We start from the raw sequence: 14,793 nt of genomic DNA, 5'->3' as shown, positions 1-14,793 counted from the left end.
GCGTGTGCACGTTAAACCCAGAGGCGTGTGCACGTTAAACCCAGAGGCGTGTGCACGTTAAACCCAGAGGCGTGTGCACGTTAAACCCAGAGGCGTGTGCACGTTAAACCCAGAGGCGTGTGCACGTTAAACCCAGATGCGTGTGCACGTTAAACCCAGAGGCGTGTGCACGTTAAACCCAGAGGCGTGTGCACGTTAAACCCAGAGGCGTGTGCACGTTAAACCCAGAGGCGTGTGCACGTTAAACCCAGAGGCGTGTGCACGTTAAACCCAGAGGCGTGTGCACGTTAAACCCAGAGGCGTGTGCACGTTAAACCCAGAGGCGTGTGCACGTTAAACCCAGAGGCGTGTGCACGTTAAACCCAGAGGCGTGTGCACGTTAAACCCAGAGGCGTGTGCACGTTAAACCCAGAGGCGTGTGCACGTTAAACCCAGAGGCGTGTGCACGTTAAACCCAGAGGCGTGTGCACGTTAAACCCAGAGGCGTGTGCACGTTAAACCCAGAGGCGTGTGCACGTTAAACCCAGAGGCGTGTGCACGTTAAACCCAGAGGCGTGTGCACGTTAAACCCAGAGGCGTGTGCACGTTAAACCCAGAGGCGTGTGAACGTTAAACCCAGAGGCGTGTGCACGTTAAACCCAGAGGCGTGTGCACGTTAAACCCAGAGGCGTGTGCACGTTAAACCCAGAGGCGTGTGCACGTTAAACCCAGAGGCGTGTGCACGTTAAACCCAGAGGCGTGTGCACGTTAAACCCAGAGGCGTGTGCACGTTAAACGTTGGTCTATTTCGCGCTCGTTAGTATTCCGGTGAGTCTTTGCAGCTACGTCCGATGTCACCGCGGCCCGAGTAAGAACCGACACGCGGCTCGTGACGTTCTCGAGTTAAAAGGACAATAATAATAATAATAATAATAATAATAATAATAATAATAATAATAATAATAATAATAATAATAATAATAATAATAATAATAATAATAAAGAAAAAAGCAGCAATAAACACACAAAGCCACGGCTGGGGGGGGGGGGCGAGGGTCCGCGGGCGCTTTGCAAAATACGAGGCAAAAGATGATGTTGCGTTCGCGTGCCATTCGTCTCCATCACCGGGCGCGTTCGATTTATCGGTTAAAAACGTATTTCTTTTCCACCCTGGAGTGTATAGGTCGCCTGAACGCAACATGGTGGCGCTGGTTAGCATGCGGCGCATTCTCAGTAACGGAGCCGTTGTTAAACACGGGGCAGGTCTGACTCGAGCCTGGGGAGAAACACAAACGGAATAAACACGGGGCAGGTCTGACTCGAGCCTGGGGAGAACACAAACGGAATAAACACGGGGCAGGTCTGACTCGAGCCTGGGGAGAACACAAACGGAATAAACACACAGGTCTGACTCGAGCCTGGGGAGAAACACAAACGGAATAAACACGAGGCAGGTCTGACTCGAGCCTGGGGAGAACACAAACGGAATAAACACACAGGTCTGACTCGAGCCTGGGGAGAACACAAACGGAATAAACACACAGGTCTGACTCGAGCCTGGGGAGAACACAAACGGAATAAACACACAGGTCTGACTCGAGCCTGGGGAGAACACAAACGGAATAAACACACAGGTCTGACTCGAGCCTGGGGAGAACACAAACGGAATAAACACACAGGTCTGACTCGAGCCTGGGGAGAAACACAAACGGAATAAACACGCAGGTCTGACTCGAGCCTGGGGAGAACACAAACGGAATAAACACGGGGCAGGTCTGACTCGAGCCTGGGGAGAAACACAAACGGAATAAACACACAGGTCTGACTCGAGCCTGGGGAGAAACACAAACGGAATAAACACACAGGTCTGACTCGAGCCTGGGGAGAACACAAACGGAATAAACACGAGGCAGGTCTGACTCGAGCCTGGGGAGAACACAAACGGAATAAACACACAGGTCTGACTCGAGCCTGGGGAGAAACACAAACAGAATAAACACGCAGGTCTGACTCGAGCCTGGGGAGAAACACAAACAGAATAAACACACAGGTCTGACTCGAGCCTGGGGAGAAACACAAACAGAATAAACACGCAGGTCTGACTCGAGCCTGGGGAGAAACACAAACAGAATAAACACACAGGTCTGACTCGAGCCTGGGGAGAAACACAAACAGAATAAACACACAGGTCTGACTCGAGCCTGGGGAGAAACACAAACAGAATAAACACACAGGTCTGACTCGAGCCTGGGGAGAAACACAAACAGAATAAACACGGGGCAGGTCTGACTCGAGCCTGGGGAGAACACAAACGGAATAAACACGAGGCAGGTCTGACTCGAGCCTGGGGAGAAACACAAACGGAATAAACACACAGGTCTGACTCGAGCCTGGGGAGAAACACAAACGGAATAAACACACAGGTCTGACTCGAGCCTGGGGAGAACACAAACGGAATAAACACACAGGTCTGACTCGAGCCTGGGGAGAACACAAACGGAATAAACACGGGGCAGGTCTGACTCGAGCCTGGGGAGAACACAAACGGAATAAACACGCAGGTCTGACTCGAGCCTGGGGAGAAACACAAACAGAATAAACACACAGGTCTGACTCGAGCCTGGGGAGAAACACAAACAGAATAAACACACAGGTCTGACTCGAGCCTGGGGAGAAACACAAACGGAATAAACACGAGGCAGGTCTGACTCGAGCCTGGGGAGAAACACAAACGGAATAAACACACAGGTCTGACTCGAGCCTGGGGAGAACACAAACGGAATAAACACGGGGCAGGTCTGACTCGAGCCTGGGGAGAACACAAACGGAATAAACACGCAGGTCTGACTCGAGCCTGGGGAGAAACACAAACAGAATAAACACACAGGTCTGACTCGAGCCTGGGGAGAAACACAAACGGAATAAACACACAGGTCTGACTCGAGCCTGGGGAGAACACAAACGGAATAAACACACAGGTCTGACTCGAGCCTGGGGAGAACACAAACGGAATAAACACGGGGCAGGTCTGACTCGAGCCTGGGGAGAAACACAAACGGAATAAACACGAGGCAGGTCTGACTCGAGCCTGGGGAGAAACACAAACGGAATAAACACACAGGTCTGACTCGAGCCTGGGGAGAACACAAACGGAATAAACACGAGGCAGGTCTGACTCGAGCCTGGGGAGAACACAAACAGAATAAACACACAGGTCTGACTCGAGCCTGGGGAGAACACAAACGGAATAAACACACAGGTCTGACTCGAGCCTGGGGAGAACACAAACGGAATAAACACACAGGTCTGACTCAAGCCTGGGGAGAACACAAACACAAAGTTGTCTCTAGTAGTGTACAGGCAGAACTGTCCCCTCAATAAAACTTCTTCAAATTCAAGGACTGCTCTCTCTCCTTCACATGGTCGTCGACTCCTCCCCTTTTCAGTCAAGCAAGGGGATAGAAAGGAGACGGCGGGGTGCGCTCGTTTAGGGCTCCTGGACCGGCGCGGGGGCGGAGTTTACACCATTTAAAAATAGGCTTTAATTAATGGCGGCAGGCAAAACTATTTAGGTGTTCACAATTAGGCCTAATGGAAGCGGCTAAGTGGCGCAGTGGGTGGCGCGGTGGGTGGGGATCGGACGTTGTGGACAGCGACTCCTACAGGTCGGTTGGTGCGCCTGCGCAGCAGAATCAGGAAGCAACGGGGGCGGCGTGACCCTCCCACGTGTTACTCCTCGCCGCTGAGAGATCGCGCTGTGCAGGTGAAAAGATGCGACAGGCTGCCTCCTCGAGTACCGGAGGGGACACGTGATGCAAGGCTTCTATCCTCACTGCAGCCGACCAGTGGGAGGCATGGTCTAGCAACGTTCGAGACAGGGGAGGGTAGAATTGGATAATACGAAATTGGGATGGGGGAAAAATAGAAAAATGGAGAAAAAAAAAGATATGAGGCAAACTGTCTGATTAACTGTGCACATGACAATAAATACTCTTGAATCTTGAATCTTAACCACACTGTTACCTTAAACTAACCATAACCCTAACCTTAACCACACTGTTACCTTAAACTAACCATAACCCTAACCTTAACCACACTGTTACCTTAAACTAACCATAACCCTAACCTTAACCAGGCATGCAGTCGTGCACAAACGCGGTTAAACGCCGTTTAGGTAGGTCACTGAGGCAGAAGTGCGCGCAATGATGTGCACGCGCGCACACAAAAATGCGTTCACAATTGTCACTGGACTCGTCGCGCCGTGCGATAAGTACCCGGCCGGCACTTATCACCTAGACTTTGCATAATAATAGGATACCGATAGCATAACAACGAGAAGAGAAGAGCCAAACCAAAATACAAGCCCTGTACCAATTGGTGGGGGTTGGTGCCCGACTGGAAGGATGAGACAAGTTGTGCTTCAGTCTGAAGGAAACTGTCCTTCTGTAAACTAACTCTAAGTTACATTGTTAATTTAGTTTGTATTTACTTTTCTAGTTTAAGTTAATTCAATTAAATAAATTGTAACTACAATTACATTTAAAACATTGTTATGCATAATAATCATCTTTATTTCTTTATTTCTTTATTTCAGATCCCCATTAGTCACGGCCTCAGCAGCGACTATTCTTCCTGGGGTCTGGATCCAAACATATAAAATTAAACAAGAATAATCAATAAACAACATAAAAACAAAACAAATATCAATTAATAAAACACCAATAAAATATACAAACAATTATAGAACATTAAACCAATCAAAATCAGACATACAACCAAATATGTATGCCAAATTTTCTAATATAGAACAATAACAAATATCAATAAAACAACAAATATCAATAAAACAACAAAGACATCTCAGAGAAAACTAAAACGTGCTCAAAAACAGCACAACATTCCATACACTCATACTCTAATACTCCTCATAACCACTAGACAAACACATTCCAAAACAACACATAACCCAACACAAGAACCCATTCATTAGACACAGATTAGACCTAACCAAAATCAATCTCTTTCTGCATTACAGCCACTCGTAGTCTCCTCTTGAATCCCACCTTACTGGTAATTGAAACCAAATATTGTGGAAGTCTATTCCAGTAGGACTGTGTTCATCTGGACATCTGTTCTGTGCGCAACCGAGGGAACATGTATGCGCGTGCACGTGGCGTTTGGGCAGTTCCCATATTACGACTGCATCACTGACCTTAACCACACTGTTACCTTAAGTACTTTATTTACACGTTCTGGTGAACATGTGTACGGTATCGTACGGTGCTCTGGTGAACATGTGTACGGTATCGTACGGTGCTCTGGATGAACAGCATTTTAAAAAGCAGTACTGTAAAATACCAGGGCTTGTGCTGCTGAGACTGACTTCTCAGAGATCGTAAACATAATAAACATAATAATAATAATAATAATAATAATAATAATAATAATAATAATAATAATAATAATAATAATAATAATAATAATAATAATAATAATAGATACTTTATTAACCGCTTACATAACCGCTGCACCTCCAACAAACTGCTGTTATTATATCAGATCATGTGTCACTTTGGTGGATGTTGTTGGTGGATGTTGTTGGTGGACATTTGATACATTTCAGAATCTGAAAGAGGACTTTTGGATCGTTTAAATTAGTTCTGGAAATCAGCTGAGATGATAGAGGTGTGTGTGTGTGTGTGTGCTGTGTGTTGTGTGTGTGTATGTGTGTGTGTGTCTGTGTGTGTGTGTGTGTGTGTGTGTGTGTGTGTGTGTGTGTGTGTGTGTGTGTGTGTGTGTGTGTGTGTGTAATAAGATAAATTAGTACTCTGGTGAAAGTAAAAGTCCTCCATTCAGATAAGTAAGTAACAGTAGAGACCTATTTTATATTGAATGCACTTATTAAGTATCTAAAGTAAAAGTACACATTCTACATGACATTTGTGTATTCCAGTGCTTGGGAGCATTCAAGCCTCGATCCATTGACCTCTAAATATTATGTTAAAGTGGTATGTGGTCCAGTTATGCTGCTCTGATTAAAGGTGATGTTAAAGTGGTATGTGGTCCAGTTATGCTGCTCTGATTAAAGGTGATGTTAAAGTGGTATGTGGTCCAGTTATGCTGCTCTGATTAAAGGTGATGTTAAAGTGGTATGTGGTCCAGTTATGCTGCTCTGATTAAAGGTTGTGTTAAAGTGGTATGTGGTCCAGTTATGCTGCTCTGATTAAAGGTTATGTTAAAGTGGTATGTGGTCCAGTGATGCTACTCTGATTAAAGGTTGTGTTAAAGTGGTATGTGGTCCAGTTATGCTGCTCTGATTAAAGGTGATGTTAAAGTGGTATGTGGTCCAGTTATGCTGCTCTGATTAAAGGTGATATTAAAGTGGTATGTGGTCCAGTTATGCTGCTCTGATTAAAGGTGATGTTAAAGTGGTATGTGGTCCAGTTATGCTGCTCTGATTAAAGGTGATATTAAAGTGGTATGTGGTCCAGTTATGCTGCTCTGATTAAAGATGATGTTAAAGTGGTATGTGGTCCAGTGATGCTACTCTGATTAAAGGTTGTGTTAAAGTGGTATGTGGTCCAGTTATGCTGCTCTGATTAAAGGTGATGTTAAAGTGGTATGTGGTCCAGTTATGCTGCTCTGATTAAAGGTTATGTTAAAGTGGTATGTGGTCCAGTTATGCTGCTCTGATTAAAGGTGATGTTAAAGTGGTATGTGGTCCAGTTATGCTGCTCTGATTAAGGGTGATGTTAAAGTGGTATGTGGTCCAGTTATGCTGCTCTGATTAAAGGTGATGTTAAAGTGGTATGTGGTCCAGTTATGCTGCTCTGATTAAAGGTGATGTTAAAGTGGTATGTGGTCCAGTTATGCTGCTCTGATTAAAGGTGATGTTAAAGTGGTATGTGGTCCAGTTATGCTGCTCTGATTAAGGGTGATGTTAAAGTGGTATGTGGTCCAGTTATGCTGCTCTGATTAAAGGTGTTGTTAAAGTGGTGTGTGGTCCAGTTATGCTGCTCTGATTAAAGGTGATGTTAAAGTGGTGTGTGGTCCAGTTATGCTGCTCTGATTAAAGGTTGTGTTAAAGTGGTATGTGGTCCAGTTATGCTGCTCTGATTAAAGGTTGTGTTAAAGTGGTATGTGGTCCAGTTATGCTGCTCTGATTAAAGGTGATGTTAAAGTGGTATGTGGTCCAGTTATGCTGCTCTGATTAAAGGTGATGTTAAAGTGGTATGTGGTCCAGTTATGCTGCTATGATTAAAGGTGATGTTAAAGTGGTACAGTATGTGGTCCAGTTATGCTGCTCTGATTAAAGGTGATGTTAAAGTGGTATGTGGTCCAGTTATGCTGCTCTGATTAAAGGTTGTGTTAAAGTGGTATGTGGTCCAGTTATGCTGCTCTGATTAAAGGTGATGTTAAAGTGGTATGTGGTCCAGTTATGCTGCTCTGATTAAAGGTGATGTTAAAGTGGTATGTGGTCCAGTTATGCTGCTCTGATTAAAGGTTGTGTTAAAGTGGTATGTGGTCCAGTTATGCTGCTCTGATTAAAGGTTGTGTTAAAGTGGTATATGGTCCAGTTATGCTGCTCTGATAAAAGGTTGTGTTAAAGTGGTATATGGTCCAGTTATGCTGCTCTGATAAAAGGTTGTGTTAAAGTGGTATATGGTCCAGTTATGCTGCTCTGATTAAAGGTTGTGTTAAAGTGGTATGTGGTCCAGTTATGCTGCTCTGATTAAAGGTGATGTTAAAGTGGTATGTGGTCCAGTTATGCTGCTCTGATTAAAGGTTGTGTTAAAGTGGTATGTGGTCCAGTTATGCTGCTCTGATTAAAGGTTGTGTTAAAGTGGTATATGGTCCAGTTATGCTGCTCTGATAAAAGGTTGTGTTAAAGTGGTATGTGGTCCAGTTATGCTGCTCTGATTAAAGGTTGTGTTAAAGTGGTATGTGGTCCAGTTATGCTGCTCTGATTAAAGGTGATGTTAAAGTGGTGTGTGGTCCAGTTATGCTGCTCTGATTAAAGGTGATGTTAAAGTGGTATGTGGTCCAGTTATGCTGCTCTGATTAAAGGTTGTGTTAAAGTGGTATGTGGTCCAGTTATGCTGCTCTGATTAAAGGTAATGTTAAAGTGGTGTGTGGTCCAGTTATGCTGCTCTGATTAAAGGTAATGTTAAAGTGGTGTGTGGTCCAGTTATGCTGCTCTGATTAAAGGTTATGTTAAAGTGGTGTGTGGTCCAGTTATGCTGCTCTGATTAAAGGTTGTGTTAAAGTGGTATGTGGTCCAGTTATGCTGCTCTGATTAAAGGTTATGTTAAAGTGGTATGTGGTCCAGTTATGCTGCTCTGATTAAAGGTGATGTTAAAGTGGTATGTGGTCCAGTTATGCTGCTCTGATTAAAGGTGATGTTAAAGTTGTATGTGGTCCAGTTATGCTGCTCTGATTAAAGGTGATGTTAAAGTGGTATGTGGTCCAGTTATGCTGCTCTGATTAAAGGTGATGTTAAAGTGGTATGTGGTCCAGTGATGCTACTCTGATTAAAGGTTGTGTTAAAGTGGTATGTGGTCCAGTTATGCTGCTCTGATTAAAGGTGATGTTAAAGTGGTATGTGGTCCAGTTATGCTGCTCTGATTAAAGGTTGTGTTAAAGTGGTATGTGGTCCAGTTATGCTGCTCTGATTAAAGGTTGTGTTAAAGTGGTATGTGGTCCAGTTATGCTGCTCTGATTAAAGGTTGTGTTAAAGTGGTATGTGGTCCAGTTATGCTGCTCTGATTAAAGGTTATGTTAAAGTGGTATGTGGTCCAGTGATGCTACTCTGATTAAAGGTTGTGTTAAAGTGGTATGTGGTCCAGTTATGCTGCTCTGATTAAAGGTGATGTTAAAGTGGTATGTGGTCCAGTTATGCTGCTCTGATTAAAGGTGATATTAAAGTGGTATGTGGTCCAGTTATGCTGCTCTGATTAAAGGTGATGTTAAAGTGGTATGTGGTCCAGTTATGCTGCTCTGATTAAAGGTGATATTAAAGTGGTATGTGGTCCAGTTAGGCTGCTCTGATTAAAGATGATGTTAAAGTGGTATGTGGTCCAGTGATGCTACTCTGATTAAAGGTTGTGTTAAAGTGGTATGTGGTCCAGTTATGCTGCTCTGATTAAAGGTGATATTAAAGTGGTATGTGGTCCAGTTATGCTGCTCTGATTAAAGGTGATGTTAAAGTGGTATGTGGTCCAGTTATGCTGCTCTGATTAAAGGTGATATTAAAGTGGTATGTGGTCCAGTTATGCTGCTCTGATTAAAGATGATGTTAAAGTGGTATGTGGTCCAGTGATGCTACTCTGATTAAAGGTTGTGTTAAAGTGGTATGTGGTCCAGTTATGCTGCTCTGATTAAAGGTGATGTTAAAGTGGTATGTGGTCCAGTTATGCTGCTCTGATTAAAGGTTATGTTAAAGTGGTATGTGGTCCAGTTATGCTGCTCTGATTAAAGGTGATGTTAAAGTGGTATGTGGTCCAGTTATGCTGCTCTGATTAAGGGTGATGTTAAAGTGGTATGTGGTCCAGTTATGCTGCTCTGATTAAAGGTGATGTTAAAGTGGTATGTGGTCCAGTTATGCTGCTCTGATTAAAGGTGATGTTAAAGTGGTATGTGGTCCAGTTATGCTGCTCTGATTAAAGGTGATGTTAAAGTGGTATGTGGTCCAGTTATGCTGCTCTGATTAAGGGTGATGTTAAAGTGGTATGTGGTCCAGTTATGCTGCTCTGATTAAAGGTGTTGTTAAAGTGGTGTGTGGTCCAGTTATGCTGCTCTGATTAAAGGTGATGTTAAAGTGGTGTGTGGTCCAGTTATGCTGCTCTGATTAAAGGTTGTGTTAAAGTGGTATGTGGTCCAGTTATGCTGCTCTGATTAAAGGTTGTGTTAAAGTGGTATGTGGTCCAGTTATGCTGCTCTGATTAAAGGTGATGTTAAAGTGGTATGTGGTCCAGTTATGCTGCTCTGATTAAAGGTGATGTTAAAGTGGTATGTGGTCCAGTTATGCTGCTCTGATTAAAGGTGATGTTAAAGTGGTATGTGGTCCAGTTATGCTGCTCTGATTAAGGGTGATGTTAAAGTGGTATGTGGTCCAGTTATGCTGCTCTGATTAAAGGTGTTGTTAAAGTGGTGTGTGGTCCAGTTATGCTGCTCTGATTAAAGGTGATGTTAAAGTGGTGTGTGGTCCAGTTATGCTGCTCTGATTAAAGGTTGTGTTAAAGTGGTATGTGGTCCAGTTATGCTGCTCTGATTAAAGGTTGTGTTAAAGTGGTATGTGGTCCAGTTATGCTGCTCTGATTAAAGGTGATGTTAAAGTGGTATGTGGTCCAGTTATGCTGCTCTGATTAAAGGTGATGTTAAAGTGGTACAGTATGTGGTCCAGTTATGCTGCTCTGATTAAAGGTGATGTTAAAGTGGTATGTGGTCCAGTTATGCTGCTCTGATTAAAGGTTGTGTTAAAGTGGTATGTGGTCCAGTTATGCTGCTCTGATTAAAGGTGATGTTAAAGTGGTATGTGGTCCAGTTATGCTGCTCTGATTAAAGGTGATGTTAAAGTGGTATGTGGTCCAGTTATGCTGCTCTGATTAAAGGTTGTGTTAAAGTGGTATGTGGTCCAGTTATGCTGCTCTGATTAAAGGTTGTGTTAAAGTGGTATATGGTCCAGTTATGCTGCTCTGATAAAAGGTTGTGTTAAAGTGGTATATGGTCCAGTTATGCTGCTCTGATAAAAGGTTGTGTTAAAGTGGTATATGGTCCAGTTATGCTGCTCTGATTAAAGGTTGTGTTAAAGTGGTATGTGGTCCAGTTATGCTGCTCTGATTAAAGGTGATGTTAAAGTGGTATGTGGTCCAGTTATGCTGCTCTGATTAAAGGTTGTGTTAAAGTGGTATGTGGTCCAGTTATGCTGCTCTGATTAAAGGTTGTGTTAAAGTGGTATATGGTCCAGTTATGCTGCTCTGATAAAAGGTTGTGTTAAAGTGGTATGTGGTCCAGTTATGCTGCTCTGATTAAAGGTTGTGTTAAAGTGGTATGTGGTCCAGTTATGCTGCTCTGATTAAAGGTGATGTTAAAGTGGTGTGTGGTCCAGTTATGCTGCTCTGATTAAAGGTGATGTTAAAGTGGTATGTGGTCCAGTTATGCTGCTCTGATTAAAGGTTGTGTTAAAGTGGTATGTGGTCCAGTTATGCTGCTCTGATTAAAGGTAATGTTAAAGTGGTGTGTGGTCCAGTTATGCTGCTCTGATTAAAGGTAATGTTAAAGTGGTGTGTGGTCCAGTTATGCTGCTCTGATTAAAGGTTATGTTAAAGTGGTGTGTGGTCCAGTTATGCTGCTCTGATTAAAGGTTGTGTTAAAGTGGTATGTGGTCCAGTTATGCTGCTCTGATTAAAGGTTATGTTAAAGTGGTATGTGGTCCAGTTATGCTGCTCTGATTAAAGGTGATGTTAAAGTGGTATGTGGTCCAGTTATGCTGCTCTGATTAAAGGTGATGTTAAAGTTGTATGTGGTCCAGTTATGCTGCTCTGATTAAAGGTGATGTTAAAGTGGTATGTGGTCCAGTTATGCTGCTCTGATTAAAGGTGATGTTAAAGTGGTATGTGGTCCAGTGATGCTACTCTGATTAAAGGTTGTGTTAAAGTGGTATGTGGTCCAGTTATGCTGCTCTGATTAAAGGTGATGTTAAAGTGGTATGTGGTCCAGTTATGCTGCTCTGATTAAAGGTTGTGTTAAAGTGGTATGTGGTCCAGTTATGCTGCTCTGATTAAAGGTTGTGTTAAAGTGGTATGTGGTCCAGTTATGCTGCTCTGATTAAAGGTTGTGTTAAAGTGGTATGTGGTCCAGTTATGCTGCTCTGATTAAAGGTTATGTTAAAGTGGTATGTGGTCCAGTGATGCTACTCTGATTAAAGGTTGTGTTAAAGTGGTATGTGGTCCAGTTATGCTGCTCTGATTAAAGGTGATGTTAAAGTGGTATGTGGTCCAGTTATGCTGCTCTGATTAAAGGTGATATTAAAGTGGTATGTGGTCCAGTTATGCTGCTCTGATTAAAGGTGATGTTAAAGTGGTATGTGGTCCAGTTATGCTGCTCTGATTAAAGGTGATATTAAAGTGGTATGTGGTCCAGTTAGGCTGCTCTGATTAAAGATGATGTTAAAGTGGTATGTGGTCCAGTGATGCTACTCTGATTAAAGGTTGTGTTAAAGTGGTATGTGGTCCAGTTATGCTGCTCTGATTAAAGGTGATGTTAAAGTGGTATGTGGTCCAGTTATGCTGCTCTGATTAAAGGTTATGTTAAAGTGGTATGTGGTCCAGTTATGCTGCTCTGATTAAAGGTGATGTTAAAGTGGTGTGTGGTCCAGTTATGCTGCTCTGATTAAGGGTGATGTTAAAGTGGTATGTGGTCCAGTTATGCTGCTCTGATTAAAGGTGATGTTAAAGTGGTATGTGGTCCAGTTATGCTGCTCTGATTAAAGGTGATGTTAAAGTGGTATGTGGTCCAGTTATGCTGCTCTGATTAAAGGTGATGTTAAAGTGGTATGTGGTCCAGGTATGCTGCTCTGATTAAGGGTGATGTTAAAGTGGTATGTGGTCCAGTTATGCTGCTCTGATTAAAGGTGTTGTTAAAGTGGTGTGTGGTCCAGTTATGCTGCTCTGATTAAAGGTGATGTTAAAGTGGTGTGTGGTCCAGTTATGCTGCTCTGATTAAAGGTTGTGTTAAAGTGGTATGTGGTCCAGTTATGCTGCTCTGATTAAAGGTTGTGTTAAAGTGGTATGTGGTCCAGTTATGCTGCTCTGATTAAAGGTGATGTTAAAGTGGTATGTGGTCCAGTTATGCTGCTCTGATTAAAGGTGATGTTAAAGTGGTATGTGGTCCAGTTATGCTGCTCTGATTAAAGGTGATGTTAAAGTGGTACAGTATGTGGTCCAGTTATGCTGCTCTGATTAAAGGTGATGTTAAAGTGGTATGTGGTCCAGTTATGCTGCTCTGATTAAAGGTGATGTTAAAGTGGTATGTGGTCCAGTTATGCTGCTCTGATTAAAGGTGATGTTAAAGTGGTATGTGGTCCAGTTATGCTGCTCTGATTAAAGGTTGTGTTAAAGTGGTATGTGGTCCAGTTATGCTGCTCTGATTAAAGGTTGTGTTAAAGTGGTATATGGTCCAGTTATGCTGCTCTGATAAAAGGTTGTGTTAAAGTGGTATATGGTCCAGTTATGCTGCTCTGATAAAAGGTTGTGTTAAAGTGGTATATGGTCCAGTTATGCTGCTCTGATTAAAGGTTGTGTTAAAGTGGTATGTGGTCCAGTTATGCTGCTCTGATTAAAGGTGATGTTAAAGTGGTATGTGGTCCAGTTATGCTGCTCTGATTAAAGGTTGTGTTAAAGTGGTATGTGGTCCAGTTATGCTGCTCTGATTAAAGGTTGTGTTAAAGTGGTATATGGTCCAGTTATGCTGCTCTGATAAAAGGTTGTGTTAAAGTGGTATGTGGTCCAGTTATGCTGCTCTGATTAAAGGTTGTGTTAAAGTGGTATGTGGTCCAGTTATGCTGCTCTGATTAAAGGTGATGTTAAAGTGGTGTGTGGTCCAGTTATGCTGCTCTGATTAAAGGTGATGTTAAAGTGGTATGTGGTCCAGTTATGCTGCTCTGATTAAAGGTTGTGTTAAAGTGGTATGTGGTCCAGTTATGCTGCTCTGATTAAAGGTAATGTTAAAGTGGTGTGTGGTCCAGTTATGCTGCTCTGATTAAAGGTAATGTTAAAGTGGTGTGTGGTCCAGTTATGCTGCTCTGATTAAAGGTTATGTTAAAGTGGTGTGAGGTCCAGTTATGCTGCTATGATTAAAGGTTGTGTTAAAGTGGTATGTGGTCCAGTTATGCTGCTCTGATTAAAGGTTATGTTAAAGTGGTATGTGGTCCAGTTATGCTGCTCTGATTAAAGGTGATGTTAAAGTGGTATGTGGTCCAGTTATGTTGCTCTGATTAAAGGTGATGTTAAAGTTGTATGTGGTCCAGTTATGCTGCTCTGATTAAAGGTGATGTTAAAGTGGTATGTGGTCCAGTTATGCTGCTCTGATTAAAGGTTGTGTTAAAGTGGTATGTGGTCCAGTTATGCTGCTCTGATTAAAGGTGATGTTAAAGTGGTATGTGGTCCAGTGATGCTACTCTGATTAAAGGTTGTGTTAAAGTGGTATGTGGTCCAGTTATGCTGCTCTGATTAAAGGTTATGTTAAAGTGGTATGTGGTCCAGTTATGCTGCTCTGATTAAAGGTTGTGTTAAAGTGGTATGCGGTCCAGTTAATAAGTTATCATCGTAGCCTGCCGTATATAAAACAAAAACCCAGCATGAAATAACATTCTACTTTACCCAAAGATATGGGTCACATGCTTTTGAGCAACACTGTGCTTACTGTACTTATTTTATGCCTATTTTTCATGTCAGCACTTTCTACATTGCACTACTTTTATTGTCTTTGTATACCTATTATTGTGTCTGCACTTTATGCATTCCTTTTATTCTGTCAACTGTGTGCTAATTTTATGTTCATTTTATGCTATTTGCTGTGAAGCACTTTGAGCTGCAACTATGTATGAAAGGTGCTATATAAATAAAGTTATTATTATTATGGGCTGTGGGCCTTAATCTGGTGGGGTCCCGCATGAAAACAGTAGTGAATATGTTTGTGATATTATTTCAACGAGCCTGGGTTCCATGATGAGAGAAATCAAAGTCAGGATGACCCAGGCATCTGAAACCATCTGAGGGCTGCCTGTTAAGACCCTCTCTCTCTCTCTCTCTCTCT

Source organism: Notolepis coatsorum (assembly GCF_963971535.1).
Source record: "Notolepis coatsorum genome assembly, chromosome: 9".
In the NCBI taxonomy this organism is placed as follows: Eukaryota; Metazoa; Chordata; class Actinopteri; order Aulopiformes; family Paralepididae; genus Notolepis; species Notolepis coatsorum.
Note: the sequence above shows the minus strand (reverse complement) of the source record.